This window comes from Dipteris shenzhenensis, chromosome 14 (genome assembly GCF_047967505.1).
Source record: "Dipteris shenzhenensis isolate YYH24624 ecotype China chromosome 14, Dip_SZ_1.0, whole genome shotgun sequence".
Taxonomy (NCBI): Eukaryota; Viridiplantae; Streptophyta; class Polypodiopsida; order Gleicheniales; family Dipteridaceae; genus Dipteris; species Dipteris shenzhenensis.
Genome location: NC_141609.1, coordinates 40,085,225 through 40,108,128, shown reverse-complemented (window position 1 = coordinate 40,108,128; position 22,904 = coordinate 40,085,225).

Here is a 22,904-nt window from a genome sequence, read left to right as displayed (position 1 = left end):
CCTCTGTGCTCGACAAGGCCATTGTAGGCTGTTTCTTGCTGCTCGAGGTGACTGCAGCACTCCCAAAAGAGAACACATATCCACTGGTAGATCCTCTATCAGAAATACTACCAGCCCAATCAGCATCAGTGTATCCATGCAACTGTATCTGAACCCCAGCCTCAAAAAATAGTCCATACTACAATGTGGACTTCACATACCTGAGTATGCATCTAGCCACATCCAAATGCAGTTTCCTTGGAGCCTGCATAAACTGACTTACCAATCCAACAACATAGCTTAAATCTGGCCTGGTAATAGTCATATAAATCAAACTTCCTACTATGCGTCTGTAAATAGTAGGGTCTTCCAAAAGCTCACCTGCATCTGTGCTCAGCTTCACATTCTGCTCCAAAGGAACTAAAATAGTCTTACAGCCTGTCATCCCATATTTGGACAGCATGTCCAATCCATACTGCCTCTGCAAGAGCTGTATCCCACTTGGTGATCTAATCACCTCAATGCCCAAGAAATAACGTAGCTCTCCCAAATCCTTCATCTCAAACTTCTGCTTCAATAGCATTTTCACATGAAGGATATCTTCATCACTATCACCTGTGATGATCAAATCATCAACATAAATGACAAGCAGCATAATACCTTTCTCTGTTTTTCTCACATAGAGTGAGAAATCTACCTTGGAAATTTGAAAGCCAATAGTGACAAGATACTGTCCTATCTTGTCAGACCATGCTCTAGGTGCTTTCTTCAAGCCATGCAAGGCTTTCTTCAACCTGCAAACAAACTCAGGATGAATAGCATGAACATAACCTGGTGGCTGCTCCATAAAGACCTCTTCTTGCAAATCACCATGCAAGAAGGCATTCTTTACATCCATCTGATGTAAAGACCATCCCTTTGATGCAGCCATACCAATGACTGCTCTTACAGTTGCCATCCTTGCAACCGGACTGAATGTTTCTTCATAATCAATGCCATATGTTTGTGCATACCCCTTGACAACTAATCTTGCCTTGTATCTGTTCACAGAACAATCTGCATTGTGCTTGATCTTATAAACCCACTTACAGCCAATTGCATTCTTGTCTTTAGGCAAAGGCACCAATTCCCATGTAGCATTTGCTTCCAAGGCATCCATTTCTTCATCCATGGCTTTCTCCCATTTTTCATTTCCCATGGCTTGCTCAAAAGAAGTGGGTTCTGGTTCCTGTATCACTTTGACCATATAGGCATAGTGAATGGCTGTAAATCCATCATATTTCAGCCTATCCACAGGATACCTAGCTCTGGTAGACCTGTGCAAAATAGGCTCACTTCCAGGTGCTCTCAAAACATCCCTGGTCTTCCTTACTCCAAGTGTAACAACAGAAGGAATACCCAACTCATCATCAATGCTCTGTTCTGAGCCACTGGATTCACCATCCACATAAGAGTGACCTGCATTCACATCAAACATGGGCTGATCTACCTTCTCTTTTCCTTTTCGTGATACCTGCGTACCACTATCTGCATTTCTTTGAGGAGATTCTCTTGATCTCAATTTGCCTGTCCATGGCAAAGTATGTGAACCACTGCTAGAGGACACTGCAGGTCCACTGATATTTTGTGATTGCTGCTGTGAATTTTGTGCAGCATTACCATTTTGTGCATCTACATCAATCATCACATTTAGTGGTTTATACCAGCTGCTGATCTCATAAAAAACAACATCTCTACTCACTGTAAACTTACGAGTAGAAGGGTTATAGCATCTATACCCTTTCTGCTATAGAGAATAACCAATAAAGACACACTTTTCAGCTTTTGGATCCAACTTGGACCTCAACTCATGTGGCACATAAACATAGGCAATGCAACCAAAAATTTTCAAATGAGAAATGTCTGTTTCCTACCAGTATACATCTCCTCTGGTGTCATGCCATGTATTGCTGCAGTGGGAGTCCTGTTCATTATGTAAACTGCTGTAGCAACTACTTCAGCCCAATAATAATCTGGTAGATCTTTTTCATTTAGCATGGCCCGAGATACCTCTCCAATATGCCTGTTTTTCCTTTCTGCAAGTCCATTTTGTTGTGGGGTATGACTGCATGAATATTGCTGCTTTATGCCATGCTCCTGCAGGAACCTTGCAAACTCATTCCGAGCTAGATCTTTGCTAGTCTTTTGTATCCCAGCACCAGCCATCTAGTCACATAGATTTTTGATTCGGGTTATGAATGCACCTGCTATCTCTCCTTCATTAAACTTCTCAACTACGAGCTATTCTCCAGGTTCTGGATCCTTGGCTGATTCTACGTCTCATATTGACTCTTCAATATGTTCCAAGCCACAGATGCCTTAGATGTATGCTGAATCAAGGTCAAAACACTATCAGTAGACTTGTAACCAGGGAACACAGAGCATCTGCGTTCCTGGGTTTCCAAGCTCATATAAGGTCGGTGCTAGGAGGTATCATTATCCTCAAATTTGTTGGGTCGGGGGTTTCTTGTGGTTCTGGGTCAGTCCCCAATACTGTCTCCAGAAGCTCATACGAATCCAAAATAGCAGTAATTTTAAACTTCCACATAGTGTAGTTCGTACCATCTAGCTTGCCTTCAGTGAAGGCTGGTGGGTGAATCCTCAACACCTGGATTGTTGGTATTGTTGGTCCAGCTGCTGAGCTCGAGTTGCTTTCTGATGCCATCACTCCATATGCTGTTGAAGCCCTCACCTCTCTTCTACTCTTCAATCCTTAGAGCTGCCTGGGCTCTGATACCATGTTAAATTACACGGCGTAGCGGAACAAAAATTGAACAAAGAATAGAGAATACATAGCAAATTGGAGATGAATAAAAATTTCCTTCAATACTGATGTAGTATAGATGATGGCTCCATCCACCCATGCGCTCCCACAGTGGAGCTTACATGGCGATCTAGACAAATACTAGGTGAAGAGCGAAAGATTTTGAATAATCTTTCATAGATTCTCTTGAGCCACGCTATGACACATGGTAGTAAGCCTCCTAGATTATCTCTTACCACATGGCTATCCACAGACCAGCAGACCTAGGGTCACAGATCCTAAGGTCTTTGGTCAGTAGATTGACATGTGGTAGAGGCCATGTCAGTAACCCTATTTTATCTACCACGTCAACAGGTAGGTTCCTTTACCATGTCAATAGATTGACTACTGCATCATTTGTGCATATCATGCCTACAATGTCATCATGCATTGACATATTAGCTAGGAGCCACATCATCAATTGCCACGTTAGTAGTCCAATCTCATAAGAGTGCACAGTCAGTTGCCGCATCATCATCCATGTCAGCACTACCATGAAGACAGTCCATGTCATGAGTGTCCAATCATTGACAATGTCATCATTGTAGTCCAATCATCTTTTTCCATGTCATCATAGTGCCACTTAAGTAATGAGTTCCACACAGGCACACCTTTGTAATGGGCATGTGACCCACAAAGCCACATCCACATCAACATCATCATCTTGTGATCAAAGTTTGGCCATCCTTTTGGGAGCCATAACTTTTGATCTAGGTGGAGTTTGGAAGTGATAAAAAAAGCAAAAAAGATTGCCAAATTGTGCTCTATGTGATGGGTAACATAGATATATAGTTGGAATTTTCTATAGGTCAGCATCATTTATTTCTCTTGATCGGAACCAGCTTCTAATCCATTATAGTGTACCTAGTAGCACATAAAATGCATCAAGAAAATATTCATTTGCTGTATTTTGTGCTTTGATGTGTAGTCTAGCTATAGACTAGCATAGCCATAGAGGAGATTCAACCCCACCAAGCCAGGTGAGACATTGCCATATTACTCAATTAGCTCCTCGTGAAGTCAGTCCCTTTGGATCTATCATTGATATACACATTTACACATCTAACACCAGTTCAATACACTTGGCATTTGGCTGTTCATCACACAGTGCAACACTTGGTAGAGTGAAGTTCCTCGGGTTCAAGATGGTTACACACACCTTGCACACACATGCCACCCATGTATAGTGACTTTTATTGACTATGTTTTGGCATTGGTTCCTACACGTACACATCAGCCTTGTAAAGCCTCTTGGCTACTCCTAACACACTCTTGTCATTCTTTCATTAGAGCCTTGAACTTGGGCATACACATGCTCTCACATGACTTGGTTTTGACCATTTAGCATAAGTCCCCAATGGCAGCTCAAGCATAATACCCCAGGGGCAGCTCTGATACTGTGTTCCCATGGATAGACAATGTTGGGTAGTGGTGGGAGAGAAAAGATGCATCATGACAAGAGATAAGAACACAAGAGAAGACCAAAATGCGTGATCTATTGATTGTGAGAGAGAATCCTCTCATTTATAGAGTGAGAGAGAGGGTGTCCTAGATCATAGGCACCTCTCCTACATCAAAGGCAATCAGCCCTACTGTGAAGAGAGTGGGAGAGAAGGAAGGAGTCTCACTTGCAGCTTTCTCACATACACAATGGGGGAATATACACAAAGGTGGAGGCTGAAAACAGTTTTCCTCTTCTTAGTTGTGAAAAACAAAAGAACTCTCTAAGTACAAAAGGAATAGGTGAACCCTATATGTGGGTCTCAAACATAACTCAGCTAACCTAGGTGGCATACTAACTGAGCCACTAACTAGAGTACATAAAGATAGCTGTCATCCAGCTATTATTCATGGGTGGTGTACCAACCGCATCTGCAGCTAACAAGTCAGTGACATAAATGCACAACGGTCACCCTGGCATATCACGAGTGGAGCTCGATATCTCAACACTCCCCCTCGAGCTCAATCCCAATTCCTCCACACCAAGCAGGTCTTTGAACTTGCGTAGCTTCTCTACACCCAATGCCTTTGTGAATATGTCAGCTACCTAATCCTCTGTGTTAACATAATCTAGATCAATAAAACCTACTAGAACCTTCTCCTGCACATAGTGATAATGCACCTCAATGTGCTTTGTTCTAGCGTGATAGAGTGGGTTATTTGCCAAGTGTATACTACTCATGTTGTCACAATAAATGACAACTGGCCCATCTATAGACTGATGCATATCATAAAGTAGCTTATGCAACCAAGCTGCCTCACATGCACCCATTGCTGCACCCCTGTATTGAGCCTCTGTGCTTGACAAGGCAATTGTAGGCTGTTTCTTGCTACTTCCAAGTGACTGCAGCACTCCCAAAAGAGAACATATATCCACTAGTAGATCGTCTATCAGAAATACTACCAGTCGAATCAGCATCAGTGTATCCATGCAACTGTATCTGAACCCCAGTCTCATAAAATAGTCCATACTGCAATGTGGACTTCACATACCTCAGTATGTGTCTAGCCGCATCCAAATGCGGTTTCCTTGGAGCCTGCATAAACTGACTTACCAAACCAACAGCATAGATCAAATCTGGCCTGGTAATATTCATATAAATCAAACTTCCTACTATGCATCTGTACATAGTAGGGTATTCCAGAAGCTCACCTACATCTGCGTTCAGCTTCACATTCTGCTCCAAAGGAACTGAAATAGGCTTACAGCCTATCATCCCATATTTGGACAGCATGTCCAATCCATACTGCCTCTGCAAGAGCCATATCCCACTTGTGGATCTAATCACCTCAATGCCCAAGAAGTAACACAGCTCTCCCAAATCCTTCATCTCAAACTTTTGCTTCAATAGCATTTTCACATGAAGGATATCTTCATCACTATCACCTGTGACGATCAAATCATCAACATAAATGACAAGCAGCATAATGCCTTTCTCTCTTTTTCTCACATAAAATGAGAAATCTTCCTTGGACATCTGAAAGCCAATAGTGACAAGATACTGTCCTATCTTGTTAGACCATGCTCTGGGTGCTTGCTTCAAGCCATACAAGGCTTTCTTCAACCTACAAACAAACTCAAGATTAACAGCATGAACATAACCTAGTGGCTGCTCCATATAGACCTCTTCTTGCAAATCACCATGCAAGAAAGCATTCCTTACATCCATTTGATGTAAAGACCATCCCTTCGATGCAGACATAGCAATGACTACTCTTACAGTTGCCATCCTTGCAACCAAACTGAATGTTTCTGAGATGTTTCTTCATAATCAATGCCATATTCTGTGCATTCCCCTTGACAACTAATCTTGCCTTCTATCTGTTTACAGAACCATCTGCATTGTGCTTCACCTTATAAACCCACTTGCAGCTGATTGCATTCTTGTCTTTAGGCAAAGGCACCAATTCCCATGTCGCATTTTCTTCCAAGGTATCCATTTCTTCATCCATGGCTTTCTCCCATTTTTCTTTTCCCATGGCTTGCTCAAAAGAAGTGGGTTCTAGTTCATGTATCACTTAGACCATATAGGCATAGTGAATGGCTATAAATCCATCATATTTCATCCTATCCATAGGATACCTAGCTCTGGTAGGCCTGTGCAAAATAGGCTCACTACCAAGTGCTCTCAAAACATCCCTTGTCTTCCTTACTCCAGGTGTAACAACAGAAGGAATACCCAACTCATCATCAATGCTATGTTCTGAGCCACTGGATTCACCATCCACATAAGAGTGACCTGCATTCACATCAACCATAAGCTGATCTACTTTCTCTTTTCCTTTTCATGATACTTGCATACCACTATCTACATTGCTTTGAGGAGATTCTCCTGATCTCAATCTGCCTGTCCATGGCGAAGTATGTGAATCACTGTTAGAGGACACTACAAGTCCACTAATATTTTGTGATTGCTACTGTGAATTCTGTGTAGCATTACCATTTTGTGCATCCACATCATCAATCACATCTACTGGTTTATACGAGGTGCTCATCTCATCAAAAACAACATCTCTGCTCACTGTAAACTTTCGAGTAGAGAGGTTATAGCATCTATACCCTTTCTGCTACAGAGAATAACCAATAAAGATGCACTTCTCAGCTTTTGGATCCAACTTGGATCTCAACTCATCTGGCACATGAACATAGGCAATGCAATCAAAAACTTTCAAATGAGAAATATCTGGTTTCCTACCAGTATACCTCTCCTCTGGCGTCATACCATATATTGCTACCGTGGGAGTCCAATTCATTATGTATACTGTTGTAGCAACTGCTTTAGCCCAATAATAATCTGGCAGGCCTTTTTCGTTGAGCATGGCACGAGATACCTCTCCAATATGCTTGTTTTTCCTTTCTATAAGTCCATTTTGCTATGGGGTATGACTGCATGAATATTGTTGCTTTATGCCATGCTCCTGTAGGAAACTTGCAAATTCATTTGAGAGGTACTCTCCCCCTCCATCTGACCTTAGGCATTTTATTTGCAGGCTTGTTTCTTTTTCAACCATAGCTTTAAAAGCTTTGAAATGCCCAAACACTTCACTTTTCTTTTTCATAAAATACACCCAACGTTTTCTATTGTAGTCATCAATAAAAGTGACAAAATAATGACTTCCTCCAATAGATGTAGCTTTAGTAATCCACACATCAGAGTGGATTAATTCCAATGGCCTCTTACTCTCTTGAACATGTGTAGGAAATGGTTTCCTTGCCTGTTTTCCAAATTGACAGGCTTCACATACCTTATGCATTTCTGCAACCTTGAACTTAGGCAATCCTACAACAATATTTTGGGCCTGCATTAATTTAAGTCGCTGTACATTAGCATGACCAATGCATTTATGCCAGATATCAATATCTGCAACTACACCGATCCCATGTGCAAACATTGATGCACTCAATTCAGGCATGTCCACATCCAACGTAAACATCCTGCCCTTCTTCTTCCCTTTTGCTATCAAGCGACCTTTATTTTTCATATCCTCAACAAGGCATCCATGAGGATTGAATCGGACCTGCAAGCCTTGCTCAACCATTTGACCAATAGAAACTAGGTTCTTGGTGATATTCGGGACATGAAATACATCAGACAGGTATTTCTTTTTCCCATCCTGTAGACAAAGGAATTTTATTAATCTACACAATAGGATGTGCAGTATCATCACCAGTCTCCACAAATCCTGGTCTTTCCATTTTCCTTGCATCCTGCATCCATTCTGCATGACCTGTCATGTGGTTTGATGCACCTGAGTCAACATACCACACATCATTGCTTTCTTCTGCACTTGTCACAGAATTGGTCATGTGCTGCACCATAAACAAATGCTCATTTCTGTCATCACCCTGTCTACTAGAGGATGCATAATTGCCTTGCTGCAAGTTTCCAGTCATGATGTCATTATGCTTTTATAGCAATCTTTAACCATATGACCCATTTTACCATAGTAGTAGCATCTCCTCCATAGGACTGGTTTTCTTGAATTTGCTGCATATTCTGATTTTTGCCACGGCCTCTAGATCGGCCTGCTCTACCTTTGCCTCTACCTCTTCTAGCATTTGAGTAGAAGACAGTTTCTTTTGAAGTTCCTCCTGAAGAAGATGTACCACCATTTCTCTGCTCTTCAAAAATTAGAAGAGCAATCAACTCCCCAAAATCAGAAAAATTCTCACGGACGGAAATGGATGTCTAGAACTATGCATAATCCTTTCCTAGACTATTCAAGGTCACAGAAACTAAATCATTATCTTCCACTGGAGACCCAATGGAAGTAAGTGCATCTGCAATCTTCTTCACCTTCATGTGGTAGTCGTTGATGTTTATACTTTCTCTCTACACATTATGCAACTCCTGCTTGAGCTACATTTTCCTGGTTTGCATATTTGTGCTATACATTTTTGTCAAAGTATCCCATGCCTGCTTCAGCGTGCTTGCATCCTGAATATGCACAATCATAGAATCTGAAATACTAATAAATAGCTAGTACATAACTTTTCAGGCTCTCTCATGCCATTCTTTAAATGCCTGCAACTCCTGTTGATTGGGAACATTAGGAATAACTGGTTCTTGTTCAGCTCTAGGAAAGAGCATCAGATGCCATTACAGAACACTGCAAAAATATTCTGTCACTGCAAAAAGACAACTTCTGCCTCACAAGGACAAATTTGCAAAACTGACGAAAGTGGTATTTGACCACACAGTCACTTCCTAGTGACGATTTTGCATCAACAGGCAATAAGAATGATTCTCTCACTCCCAATATCTCTGCGCACAGGCATATGATGCAATTTTTGTGATAACTTTTCATCGACCTATAGAACAATGGTCGCACCAGCAAAAACAAGGCGCTTTTTTGAGTGCCTGCAAAAAATTTCCGCCACCAAAACAGGCCCTGAAATGGCCTCGAATATCCTGTCGATCTCCTACTAGTTTGAAGCTAAGGGATGGTAGTGTAAGTACCACTTCGCACCTGATGATCAGTTCCCTCTACCTTTGTCTCTCCTTGCCACCAGGTACAAATCGTGTTGTGTTGTAGCAATGACGAGCCGATCTCCTACTAGCTTGAAGCTAAGGGATGGTAGTGTAAGTACCACTTAGCATTTGATTATCATTTCCCTCAACCTCTCCCGGTGTGCCACGAGGTACAAATCATGTTGTGTCGCAGCAACGATGCACTGATCTCCTAATAGTTTCATTTCATGCCCTGTCCCTCACCAGGTAAAAATCATGTTGTGCTGGAGCAACAACTATGCGCCGATCTCCAGAAGCTAAGGGATGGTAGTATAAATATGACTTGGCACCTGATTATCATTTCCCTTACCCTCTCTCCTGGTGCTTGTCCTTTGTCTCTGCTTGCCCTTATTGGTTTGAAGCCAAGGGATGATAGTGTGAGTACCACTTGGTAGTTGATTAGCATTTCCCACCCTCTCCCTTGCCCTTGCCCTTGCGCTCTCCCTCTCCTTGTGAGATCCTTGTGGTTTGGGAATTGTAGCTGTTTGTGAGATGGCAAACGTCGTGATGCAGTGTGGGCAGGCCTCTGACTTGATTCCTCCCTTAGCTTCAAACTGCCCTCTCGCCACACCGCGAAGGGCATCCCAATCTGAGACAGTGCACTCTTGCACTTTCCAGCTGTGCTACCAGTAGAGATTTGCTCCAAACTTGAAAAAGCAAAGCAACACTGATCCTCTTACCAAGACACCGCGAACTTGGTTTGCTTTCTTGAGCTCTTTACCACGAACCAAGCTCTAATACCATGTGAAGAGAGTGGGAGAGAAGGAAGAAGTATCACTTGCGGGTTTCTCACATACACAATGGGGGAATATACACAAAGGTGAAGGCTGAAAAAAGTTTTCCTGTTCTTAGTTGTGAAAGCCAAAAGAACTCTCTAAGCACAAAAGTAATAGGTGAACCCTATATGTGGGTTTCAAACCAAACTCAGCTAACCTAGGTGGCATACTAACTGAGCCACTAACTAGAGTACATAAAGATAGCTATCATCTAGCTATTATTCATGGGCAGTGTACCAACCGCATGTACCAACCGCATCTGTAGCTAACAAGTCAGTGACATAAATGCACAACGGTCACCCTAGCATATCACGAGTGGAGCTCGATATCTCAACACCTACATCATAGGGACTTCCTAAATCATTGGCACTTCCTTAAGAGGGCATGTTCTACTACATCATCACCTGTGTCATGTCCTAGATAGTACTAAGTGTGCGTCACTATATACTGTACACACAAAAATGTGACTGCTACTAGATGCACACATGCACCTTAGAGCAATCCCTTGATCACAAATATCCCAACATACCCCCCCTCGAGGGTTTGCCTCATGCTATATCAAGGGTACATCTACTCACATAGTTTCACATGCCATCTCATGGTGGTCAAGGATAAATCTATGTTAGGATCTCATGCTAGCAAGGGTGCCCAAGAGTCAAGGTTTACAAAAATGGGATAAAACCCACCAAATGCTATATCAAGGATACATCTAGTCACATAGTTTTATATGCCATCTCATGGTGGTCAAGGATATCTATCTATGGCTAGTATCTCATGCTAGCAAGGGTGCCCAAGAGTCAAGGTTTACAAAAATGGGATAAACCCCTCAACACCCCCCCCCCAAATGGTTATCTTTCTTGCATGTACAAGGATTAATCTTAGGCCTTTGTTTGGACCTAGTTTCTCATGTCCACAAGGTACATCATATGGTGATCAAAGGTTATTTACAAAGACTATAAGGACTAAAATTCATAAGCATAACATTCTTTTTGGAGTACTATTCCATGTAGAGAACCTCAAAATTGACTAAATGACCAAGTGATGACAAATTCTCAAAGATGTTAGACTTTAGAAGATCTAATATTTATCTTTTTCTGCCACAAAATTTGTTGCTGCATTTGCTAATGGAGTTCTTTCTTTAACCAATATATTTGCTTTGTCTTTCTTCTTCTCATTTGCAAAACTTTTCAGAGTGATTGTTTTTTCCACTATTGATCCTATAGCAATCTTTTTAAAGATAACTGGTCTTTCCACAATGCTTTGTACTTAACTTCTCCTTTCCTTTGGTAGTGGTAAATTCACCCTCTTGTGATGCTTGATTCCCTAGCTTGACTAAATCCCACAAATTCTTTTTCATAAGCACATATTTAATTTTCATTTGCCAAGTATGGAAGACTTGGCCATGAATTTGTCTATTTTAAAGGTATCCATTAGAGGGTATTACCTTTATGATTAGGTAGTGTCTGCTCTCTTACAAATGGCTATAAATATCAACCATACAAGTGCATATTAAAAGCAATGAAATTAGAGAATCCTAGTTTTTTTGCATCATAATAATAATACGGCTTTTTCTTCACAAGCTTTGTCACTATTCTATTGACATATCTAGGTGCTTCTTTGTTCTTCTTTTATTTTTCTTTCACATATGAATCCTCAAGAGGGCGCCTTCTACTACATCATCACTTGTGTCATCGTCCTAGATAGTACTAAGTGTGCTTCACTATATGCACACACAAACATGTGTCTGCTACTAGATGCACACATGCACCTTAAAGCATGCCCTTGATCACAAATATCTTAACAGACACTCTCACCGATACACGGGTAGGCCTCTATGTTGGTAAACTGAAAGGAAAGAATAGAGTGAACACAAACTCAGAATACTTGCATATAGAATGAAGAAGAGTGAGGTCCTTATGTACGCACCTCTTACATGCTCACTGACATCACTGATGACTTCAGAGCTCCATAATCATCTCCTCAATCTACTCCTAGATTCTCTCAATCATCCTATGTGGCTTCTACCACCACCTAACTGTGCTTATGGGCACCTAACTATGCCTCTAGCACTCACACATAGAAACCAAGGTGTGCCTGAGGCATACACCTTGAGATATCCCAACAAACCCCCCCTCAAGGGAATGCCTCAGGCTATGTCAAGGATACAGCTAGCACAAGGTGTCTCATGCCATCTCATGGTGGTCATGGATCTATCAATGGCTAGGATCTCAAGCTAGCAAGGGTTCCCATGGGTGTAAGGTAAACAAAAGGGATACAAAAGACCTTCCAATGGTTATCTCCCCTGCATGTACATGCACACAATGTCTGCAGGAGGTACCATGGAGCAAAACACATACACATGGACTACATCATAAGGTGACCAGAGGTGTTTACAAAACACACAAAACACAATAGTTTATTTCATTCATTTTGGAGGACTATTCAGGCTGATTACCTTGACTCAACATAAAAAGAGAGATCTGGAGCATACATAGAGAAGCTTTAAAAAGCATAATCTTCAAAGGATGCCTCATCTTGTGGAGGCACATCAACTGAAAGTAGATTGGCATTTTCTGTCTTTGAAGTTGCTTCCTTTTTTGCTCTGCAAAACTTCTCATGATGATTTTTTTTTCCATAGTGTTTGCATGGATTGATTTTGAAGTAGTATTTTGAGAGGTGATTAGACTTCCCACAATGATTGCAAGGTGAAAACTTGCCCTTCTGGATTTTCATGGCATAGGTTGTGTTGTCTTTCCGGAGCTCCATGTGCCTTTCTTCTTCTTGGAGAGCAGAGATAATACCTTCAAGATTAGGATTAGGAAGATTTTTCAAAGTGGTAACAATATGATCATAATCTTCAGGCATACTCTTAAGCAACACTGCCATAGCATCATCTGTAGTGATAGGAGAGTTGATAGAAGCAAGTTGAGTCATAAGACTCCGCATATAATTGACATGGGTAGCCAAAGGAGTGCCACTAACCATCTTGAATTCAAAGAAAGAAATTTTAAGTGATAATTTTGAGATGTGAGAGCTAGCACCAAAAATCATGTCAAGCTTCTGCCAAGCTTCTGAAGGAGACTCTAAGTCTGAGATGTGATGAATATAATCATCTCCTAAAGCAAGAGCAATGATACCATATGCTTTCTCCTCTCTAGCAGGATCCCTTGCCGAGCGTGTCGGAGCTGAGGATTCTCCAGCATTGGAGGCTGTTGAAGAAGAAGTTGAAGCCGGTTTGACAAGTCCCCAGAGGTTTTCCCTCATCAATGCAAATTTCACCTTCATCTGCCATGTGTGGAAGCCCTTACCATTGAACTTATCTATATTCAATATGGTAGCCATGAGAGGGTCTAACCCAAGTATTGGGCAGTGTCTTCTCTCTTACAAGGCTAGAATAACAACTGAAAAGCTTCAAAATATAAGCATTTAATGTAGCAAAGACTTGTGACCAAATTTCAATCAATGATGCCTTTTCTTACATGCTTCACAGAGGTGGCTAAATGAAAGCTTTCCAATCAAAATCAGGTATAGCAACTCAAAGAAAAGCTGAAGCCATAGTTTTATGATGCTATTCAAAACTTCAAAAACTCAAAAATGCTAAAGTAGCATCTAATGTAGCATCACTTTCAAAACCTTGTCAAAACTGTCAAAAACAAAGGACTGAACTTGGAGGGCTTGTATCTCACTCTCCAAAGCAAAGAAAAAGGGGCTTCTTGAGGCAAAAGGAAGCTCATATACCACAGAAGGTCCACTGAGGAGGAGGGGCGCAAATCCGCGTCAGAGCGCCATAGCTTGCTTCTTCAATTTTGACTGGTTTTTCTCTGTTTTCACCTTGAATATGCAGCCATTGCTGCTCATATTTCAGCACAAGATAGCTCAAGGTATGGAGAAGCTCCCTCTGAAAGGAATTAGAGAAGCATGGAGCAGTCTCAGAGAAATCATGGAAGATAGGTTCGACAATCTGCGTGAAATGGCGACTTGCAGTGACGAAGATACGTTAATTTCTTGTAGCCAAAGGTTTGCCTCTTTGAGATGTATCTCCAGCAAGAAGGGCTTGGAGAATGGCATAGAAACAGAGGAGAACAGGCTTTAGCAAGATTTGGGAAGAAGGGGAAGAGATGGTGAAGAAGAAGATGGAGAAGAAGATGATGATGTGGCAGAAATGGGATCAAGGGGGATCAAAGGGCTCTGATACCATGTTGGTAAACTGAAAGGAAAGAATAGAGTGAACACAAACTCAAAATACTTGCATATAGAATGAAGAAGAGTGAGGTAGGCACCTCTTACATGCTCACTGACATCACTGATGACTTCAGAGCTCCACAATCATCTCCTCAATCTGCTCCTAGATTCTCTCAATCATCCTATGTGGCTTCTACCACCACCTAACTGTTCTTATGGGCACCTAACTGTGCCTCTAGCACTCACACATAGAAACCAAGGTGTGCCTGAGGCATACACCTTGAGATATCCCAACACTCTAGCACAAAGCACCATACGGCCTCTAACATGGAGATATCGACACCACATAGTTGATGATACACCAGTCATGACTCTGAATGAGATTCATGAGTGGAAAGGAACCTTCTTCTACCATTGATTGCCACATGGGTATGTACCAGTATATAATGCAAACTCTAGCATCATTGGTATTGAGATATCAGATCAGATTTACCACATGTTAGCATGTATCATCCCACACCTTTTGATCATGCACATTTCATGGTAAGCCCTCAGCATGAGGCACATTTGATAGTAAGACCTGAGCATGAGGCCCTCCCATTAACATCAAGATATTATGATTCTAGTGATGCATGCATGAATATGACTCCATTTACCATCATACCAGATGCAGATACGCAACAAGATTTCAATAGTTATGATCATTCAGTTTTTCAGCAAGTAAGTCCTTAGTACAAGGCACTGATATCTTCAGTAGTATGTGGAGATACATGCCATAGTGCATTTAGCTCTTGAAGTGATTCCATTCTAGAATCCATCACTGATGCTTTCACCTTTGATGCAGAGCTTATCACATATATGGACATGGTTCCTATTAGTAGTGCAGATTGATTGATCAGTCTACAAGACATTATAACATTGGCTCACTCATCCCACATTGCACCACCCTTGGATCCAGTGGTACTACCTTTGTCGATTCGCATATCATTCCTCAACATGAGGATATTTATGCATCAGTGCGATCCTACATTAGTGTAGTGGACATCTTTAGGTTCAGCCATAACGCAACCTAGGAAATATCAATGTTTGAGCATGCACTTATGGCTATCATATGTAGTCCATACTTGATGCAAATAAGTGGTCAAGGACCTAGGACTACAAATCTATCCCAACATCAACATTTAGCACCACATATGACTCAGGGATATCTTATGTTTTCTCAGTTGTATTTTAGGCTTGTAGGCCTTCTTACTTTTAGCTCCTTCTTGATGAGTCTTTGAAAGATGCTACATCCCATGAAAAAGACTTTTTAGTCATGCACACATCAGATCACCTTCATCTCATGACAGTATGAGTATACATGTGTGATAGGATACCATGCCTTGTCAGTTTTATGGGCCTCTTCATCAGCAGAGTAGTTGCATATCACAATTGCAACTTCAGCCCTAGCTTTTATGTAGCCTTTGGATAACTTTGTCCACACCAACTATGCGGTCTTCTTCAACACCACATCATATGACAAGGATTATTCTACTGTAGCATACCTCTATTATTGCTACTTGTTCTTTTGGGTTCATGAGACCCTCATATGTCGCAACCTATTAGATTATTTCTCCATAGATACATTGGCTAGCCTCACATCCAGATGCCTCTTCTATAGAGTAGATGCATAGTCCTCGATGACACATGACATGTTCAGTTTTGACATGTTCAGCATGTAGCCATACACAATGTTCTTCACATAGTCATCTTTTAATCGACCAATCTTTAATGCAGGTGGACTTTATTTCTGCATGTTTCCTTCCTCTTTCCCTTGGCCTATCTTCTAGGTTTTATTCCCAAAGGTGAAGGATGACCCACAACTTAAGAGGGGGAAATTCACATTATGTACAGGATCTAGTAAGTTGTACTCATTGTACATGCTTCCACTATGTAGTCATTGTGCTCACACATGCACATAAAACCATATTAGAGAATTTAGGAAAATCCTGATAATTTGGGAACTTTTGAGGGGTTGTAATCATGTAACATTCAATGTTTTTCATTGATTTTTCCCATAGATTTGGCAGTCCATCCAAATCTCGCAAATGTGCATGGTTTGCATCAACATAAATAAAATGTCAATGTTGAGGTTTCGACCAATGCATGGTATTTTTTGAGGGGTTACAATTACAATGCATTGAGTGCACTCCATTGACTTTGTCCCTGGATTTGGCCGTGTATATGAAACTCACAATTTGGAGTGTCCTGTTCTGCATTAGCCGAGAAAAAAACATCATATGTTTGAGTTTAACGAAGCATTTTTTGCCTCTTCTTGAAAAAAGGTGGTGTTCAAAAACACCATTTTAGTTTAGTTGGAGAAAAAGTAAGAATGCAACACTAGTCCTTGATATTTTGTCGAGTGTGCAGAACTTGCAACCACAAAGCAATGGTCTGCAAAAAAAAAGATGAAGAAAAAAGATCAATGTCATACCTTCCAAATATTTGTCAGTATTCAATTAAATTATTGTTGTGCAAGGAAAAAAAAGTCATGCTTTTCAAGTACCTTCACTCCATTGTGGAGTCAGCATCAGAGTCCGAATCTGTTCTATGAGACAAATTGGATAAAGCTCGCTTGCGTGCAATGGTTGGTATCTTCACCTTGATGGGGAGATTGTTGCTCTTCGAGGAAACCTTCTTTGAGAGGTTACATTTTGGAACCCATGACCATACAATAGCATCAACTGATTCCCAACGTGGAGGATCACCTTTATTGCACATCCAAATCTTGTTCCAACAATTTGCATACACCTCCTCAATTTCTGCATTGTGTCTTTTGCATATAGGTGCCCAATATTGTATGAAAACCTTCTTGAAATTTTTAGATTTATTATCCTTCTGTACATCAGTTTAAGCAATGCCTAGCCAAATTGGGTAAATTTTTTCTGCTGGTCGGACCAAAAGAAAGTGTCCTTTTTGTACATCAACCATTGGATCAAATTATTGTTTTGGCTTTTTCCTTTGAGGTCCACAGTAATGATCATTCAACTCTTCAATTCCTTGAAACTCATCGTTTTCATTATCAACTACTTGCACACAATCAATATGTTGCATCTTTGGCCAAAATCTCTCATACATGCCCTCTACACTATTGTTTGGTTTATCAAGCTCATCAATCATGCTCTTCCAGTACTTCACTACTGGCTTGTAAAACTTTGTGAAAGATGCTTCTGGACCTTGCAAGTGTGCTCATTTTTCCCAAAAGCGTACATACTCCTTGATACCAACTATCACATCTAAGTGATCCTTCACATACTTGAACATGGTTACATAAGGCGGCTCTCCACTTGGTAGCATTGGATGACCATCCGGATGTCTCTTCCACAACTCAATGCCACCTTCACTTGGTTGCCAATCTAATGATCGTGGATGCACTTTATATTGCATGATAGGAACTTCATTTCGCATAAAGAACCAAAATTGGAGAGGCTTTGAGTGTCCCACTAAAGAGTCTTTCCCATCACATAGGCATCCATCAACATAGCTCTTGAAATCAGGGACTTCCATTACCAAAAATGGCATTGGAGAAGACTCCTCACATTGTCTAAAAGTATCCATGAGATGTGCAAATGTCAATGTTTGGCTAGTTCTTAACCTCTCTAAAAACCTGCTAAACATTGCATCAATATCCTCATGTGTATGCCCAACCATCAAGAATCCCAATTGAATTGACTTGAAAATCCCTCGAGCAACAAGTAATGATAGGTATGAAAACAAGTACCTATTCTTGTTTTCAGAACCAAACTGGGAACATTAGGAAGAACAGGTTCTTCTTCATTTCCTATAATGAATTCCCAATAGCCTTTTCCCATCAAGAAATTCGTCATTCTAAACTTCCATGCCTGGAAGTTGTTCTTGTCAAGCTTTTCAGTGACAATCTGTGAAAGAGAATCAGATGCATGCAGGCAACTTCCTTTTTAAGTTCCTTTTCTTGATTGATTGATTGTAGTGTTTGGAGAGATAGGGGGGCATAATAAATGTTTAAATTATGCCCCGGGTTGCTAAAAAATAAAAAAATTCATGGGAGATACACTCATGTATGGACCAAGCAAAAGTAGAAATTGGAATGAGGATCGCTTTGAGTGTTTGTTGAAAAGCTTGATGACAATCGCTTCTCCCCCAGTGCAATTCCTTCTTGTAGTGTTCTTGACCATGGATCATGTATCATGTTTGAAGAATGCATTAAATAAGACATGCGGACAATATAAAATACACTTCGGTTGCCTTAATTTTGAAACTGCAGATATATTTGTCACTGGATCTATGGATGGCTTAATTGCATGTGTACTGGTAAGCAAGGAAAAGCATTTCAACGATATTGAGCGCTCTACCAATGCACAATGTAAGCCATCAATATATGTTGCAGATGAAAAATATGAAAAATCAAGTGGTACAGAAGAATCAGGTGATGAGGATGATGATGATGAATTTGACATTGAATTGTCCTTGAAAAGAAAACGTTCAAGTATCATGAAAGACATGATCATGGGTTTCTATCGAGAAGATGAGTATGTATTGGACTTGTTCTCTGAGGGGCTTGCTGCGATAGAGTCGCTTTCTTGTAAGAGACGTGTTGTTGAGACTTATGAGGAGTTGGCAAAGGTTGAAAGTATATGTTGCACGTATGCTTATAGTAATCATGAAATTCGACAATGGGCTGGCTTGCAAGAACCAATATTGGCAATAGAGGGGGTACCAAAAGAAGATGATACAATTGAAGGTGGAGGGGATAAAGAAATTGATACCATACCAGGACAAAAAGAGCTTCAACCCTTCAATGAAGAGCAGTGTGAGCATTTACAAAAACACGCTTCAAAGTTTTGGGAAACAGAAGAGGAAGCAACAGGTCCTTGAAAGTGTCCTTTTATATGGTGTTCATGTTTTCCATATGTTATCTTGCTATATTCTCCATATGATGTATTAATTTTGTTCCAAAGATCTTTTAATATTACTTGGAAATTTCTTCTATCTCATTGCCATAATTCAAACATTCATATGTATTCTTGAATATGTTTAATTTTCTATATTTCATGAAAAGATGTGTTTGCATGTTGTAATACCTTCGTAGTGTGATACACATCCAAATTTATTTATGAGTCCATAACTATTAAAAAGTGTGTTGAGTCTTGATCGTGATGAATGAATTAGTGTAAATTGTTGTTTCTATCCTTATTCATTTCATATGAATGCTCAAATATGTTTTGGCCACTTGGCCAAATCTTTTCTTAGTGGGAACACTCGGGCAATGCTAGATAATGTTGGACTCCACTCTCTCTATTATGCAAAGGTTTTTGGCATTGTAAGGATATGTAGTTTTGGGGATTAAAATAACTTGAAAGGGTATAGATTCAACAACTTTAGGGGGTATACTAAGCATATGAACATGAATGCTTTCTTTTTTTTAGTATTCTAATTTTGTTTTGAAAAAGAAAAACATGAATGCTTTCACACAAACAAATTGCATTGAGAGCACACAACCTAAAGTTTGACAATTTGGTTTTCCATCTTAATCTTCAGTGTGTTTCTACTTATGAATTTCATTTCCTTGTTTATCAACAAATATTGGCCATCTCAATTTCACATCGCTAGAAGCATTGCCTGCACACGTGACACCTGATCCAATGATTCATTATGTGCCTAATTTGAACATTAACATGCAAGTTTCAAGCTCAACATGCTTGATTGAAAATGTTGAGGATGCAATGTCTGCAGTTAATGTTCCATTGACAAATGTGAATGCAAGCTTAGAAGGTAAAGGAGAAGATGCAATGTCATTGTATGAAGCCAAGGTGCACGAAGAAATCTTAGAAGGTAAAGGAGAAGACATAATGTCACCCTCAGAAATAATGTCAAAAGAGGTGATAACAAAAATAAGACTAGCAGTGATAATAGATTTGAAAGGGTTATTGCTCGAGCATTGTAATTCGAAGTCAAATAAACATATGAGCTTGCACAATGGGAAGCATTGTTCTCTGTCCTGGGTGTTTAGAGTTTCTACAATGGTTGCTCGCTCACTACCATGTTGGCATTTGGTCCACTGCAGGAGAAAAGGGCATGGTGCAACACATGCTGGACACTATGGAGCATCATGTTAACAGAAAGTTACATTTCTTCATGGTTTGGGGTGTGATGGCATGCCACAAGCATACAAAGAGTAGAATCATTCGACCAGATAGGATGAATGTGGAAGCAGAGTTTAAACCATTAATGAGAGTGTGGTGTTGTTTTAAAGAGGAATGCAAACCAGCAAGAACAGTGTTCATTGATGTTTCGCCTTACACGGGTTGTGTTAATCCAGCAAAAAATTGCATTTTCCCTACAAAATTTGATATAGATTGTGGTGATTCTATTTTGCTTCATGAGTTATTACTGTACCTTCAGATGGTACCTTCAGATGCTAGATGATGCAGTAGATGTGCGTAGTGCCATCTCTTCTAACAGATTTGGTCAAGCTTCGATTGTCGAAGGGCATGATATGTTCTATTATTTTCAACCAGTGATCCTTGAATTCAAAGAAAAAAACAAAGAAGTTCTCGAAAGTATGAATGTCGAATCTCATATATCTACTCGTAGTTCAAAAAAAGACACAGAGAAAGGTATTACTTCACCTACAACCAAAACTAGAGTGAGAGGGACTTGTCCTACTACAAGAAGTATGGTGCATGCTCAACATGTTACATTGAATGAACAGGAAGAATGCATGCTAGGAAAAATCGCCAAAATGGGGCCATTGAAAGATAGTGAGGCAAAACGCTTTGCTATGGTTCTTGGATGCAAGGAAAGGGGAATCATTGCCGATGCTGCAAGGGCATTCTTAGCCAACTTGATTCGATTTTATTGCATAGACAACCCTTAGGGAATGTGAGTGATCTTGTTAATTAGAGTTGTAGACACAAATGCTCAACTAAAACATTTGTACCTACATTCTGATTTATATTTGGACACTATTTGGTTAGATTCGATTTGCAAAACATTATGTTTCAATTTGTTTTGTGAAAGAATTAGTAGACATTGAGTTAGTACCTTGTCCAAAAAATGCTATGTGCTTTGTGATGTGAGTTTGTATTCCTCCACTAAAAGAATGATTCTTTGATTTTAAACATATGATAGGTGTTGCAGATTGTCCTGAAAAGTTGAAGAGCTATCTTATTACAAATTTTGATCCTGCATCCAATGGCTTATGGAAACATAAATTGCCCATACCCATTGAGCACGTGTTCAAAATGAATGGCATCCATTATGAAGTAAAGAAATCAACAATACCTGGGGCAGGATATGGTCTTTTTGTACATACGAGCATCAGGAAAAAACAAGATTTGATGGTATATAATGGTCCAAAGTATGATTATGATACTTGGAGATCTCTCCTCAAGTTTTTCCCAAGGATGAAGGCTTATAAAATGTTTGAAGATCCATTCATTGAGCCATTGACAGGTGTGAAATGTATTGTGGGAGATGTATTGTATGGAAACATTGCTGGATATATAAATAGCTCAATGTATTATAAAGAAAGAACAAATGTTATATTTGTATACATCCCTAAACTACCACCTTGGGCTCAAAAGTCACAAGGAAATTTGAGTGCCCTTGGCTACATTACTGTGCAAACCATAAAGGATATCTCCTTCAGAGATGAGCTACTTTGTGAGTATGAATACTAGTATGGAATTGTTAATGATTATGTTAAACGATGTGGTGAAAAATTGGCTATGTGTCAATGGTTTTGATTATATTTAGTACAAGAAAGCAATTTAAAAAAAGGTTTTTATCAAGACCATGTCTTTGAGTTTCATGAGCTCTATTGTGATGGAGAGTTTCATGAGCTCTATTGTGATGGAAAGGTGTTTTTGAACACCACATTTATATGATGGATGTCAAAGCTCTACCATAATCCTATTGCATATGTCAATACTACAATTTATCAACATAGAAACATATGCATTTGACATTAATTTGATACATCTAATATACCAAATAAAAATTAACAGTTGTTGCAAGTTTAATTTTGTTTTTGAAGACCACATTTATATGATGGATGCCAAAGATCTATAACAATCCTATTGCATATATCAATACTGCAATTTAATTTACTCCAATGAATCTTCCTAATGCAACATCTATAAATTGGCTTTTGTTTGTGGTTTTGATGCATACGAAACAACAAACATCTTTCTTTCACTAGCAAATCAACAAATGTTTTGGCCATGGAGCCATGTTCACATCTATTAAGGCCTTTTGCCATAGCAACATACGGAAGATTTTTGCTTGGGTTTCTAGGAATTGGGAAAGTATTGTGCATGGTCCTCAATGGAGCTAGTGTTTCAATAAAAAACATCAAATTTTACTTTTGAAGTGACTATATTTTATTTCGTGGGAATTGGGATTTTCCCAAATTCTCTAATATAGTGTTACATACTACTCTGATTCTTTTTCAATTTTCTTTTCCGGTTTTTGGATGCTCTCATATGCACCCAAAAAAGCACAAAAAGATCTTGTACATGCACCCTACCCAGTGCAATTTCAGAGGGGTGCTGAGGATAGTGAAATTGCACTATCTAGATAGGGTTCATTAGG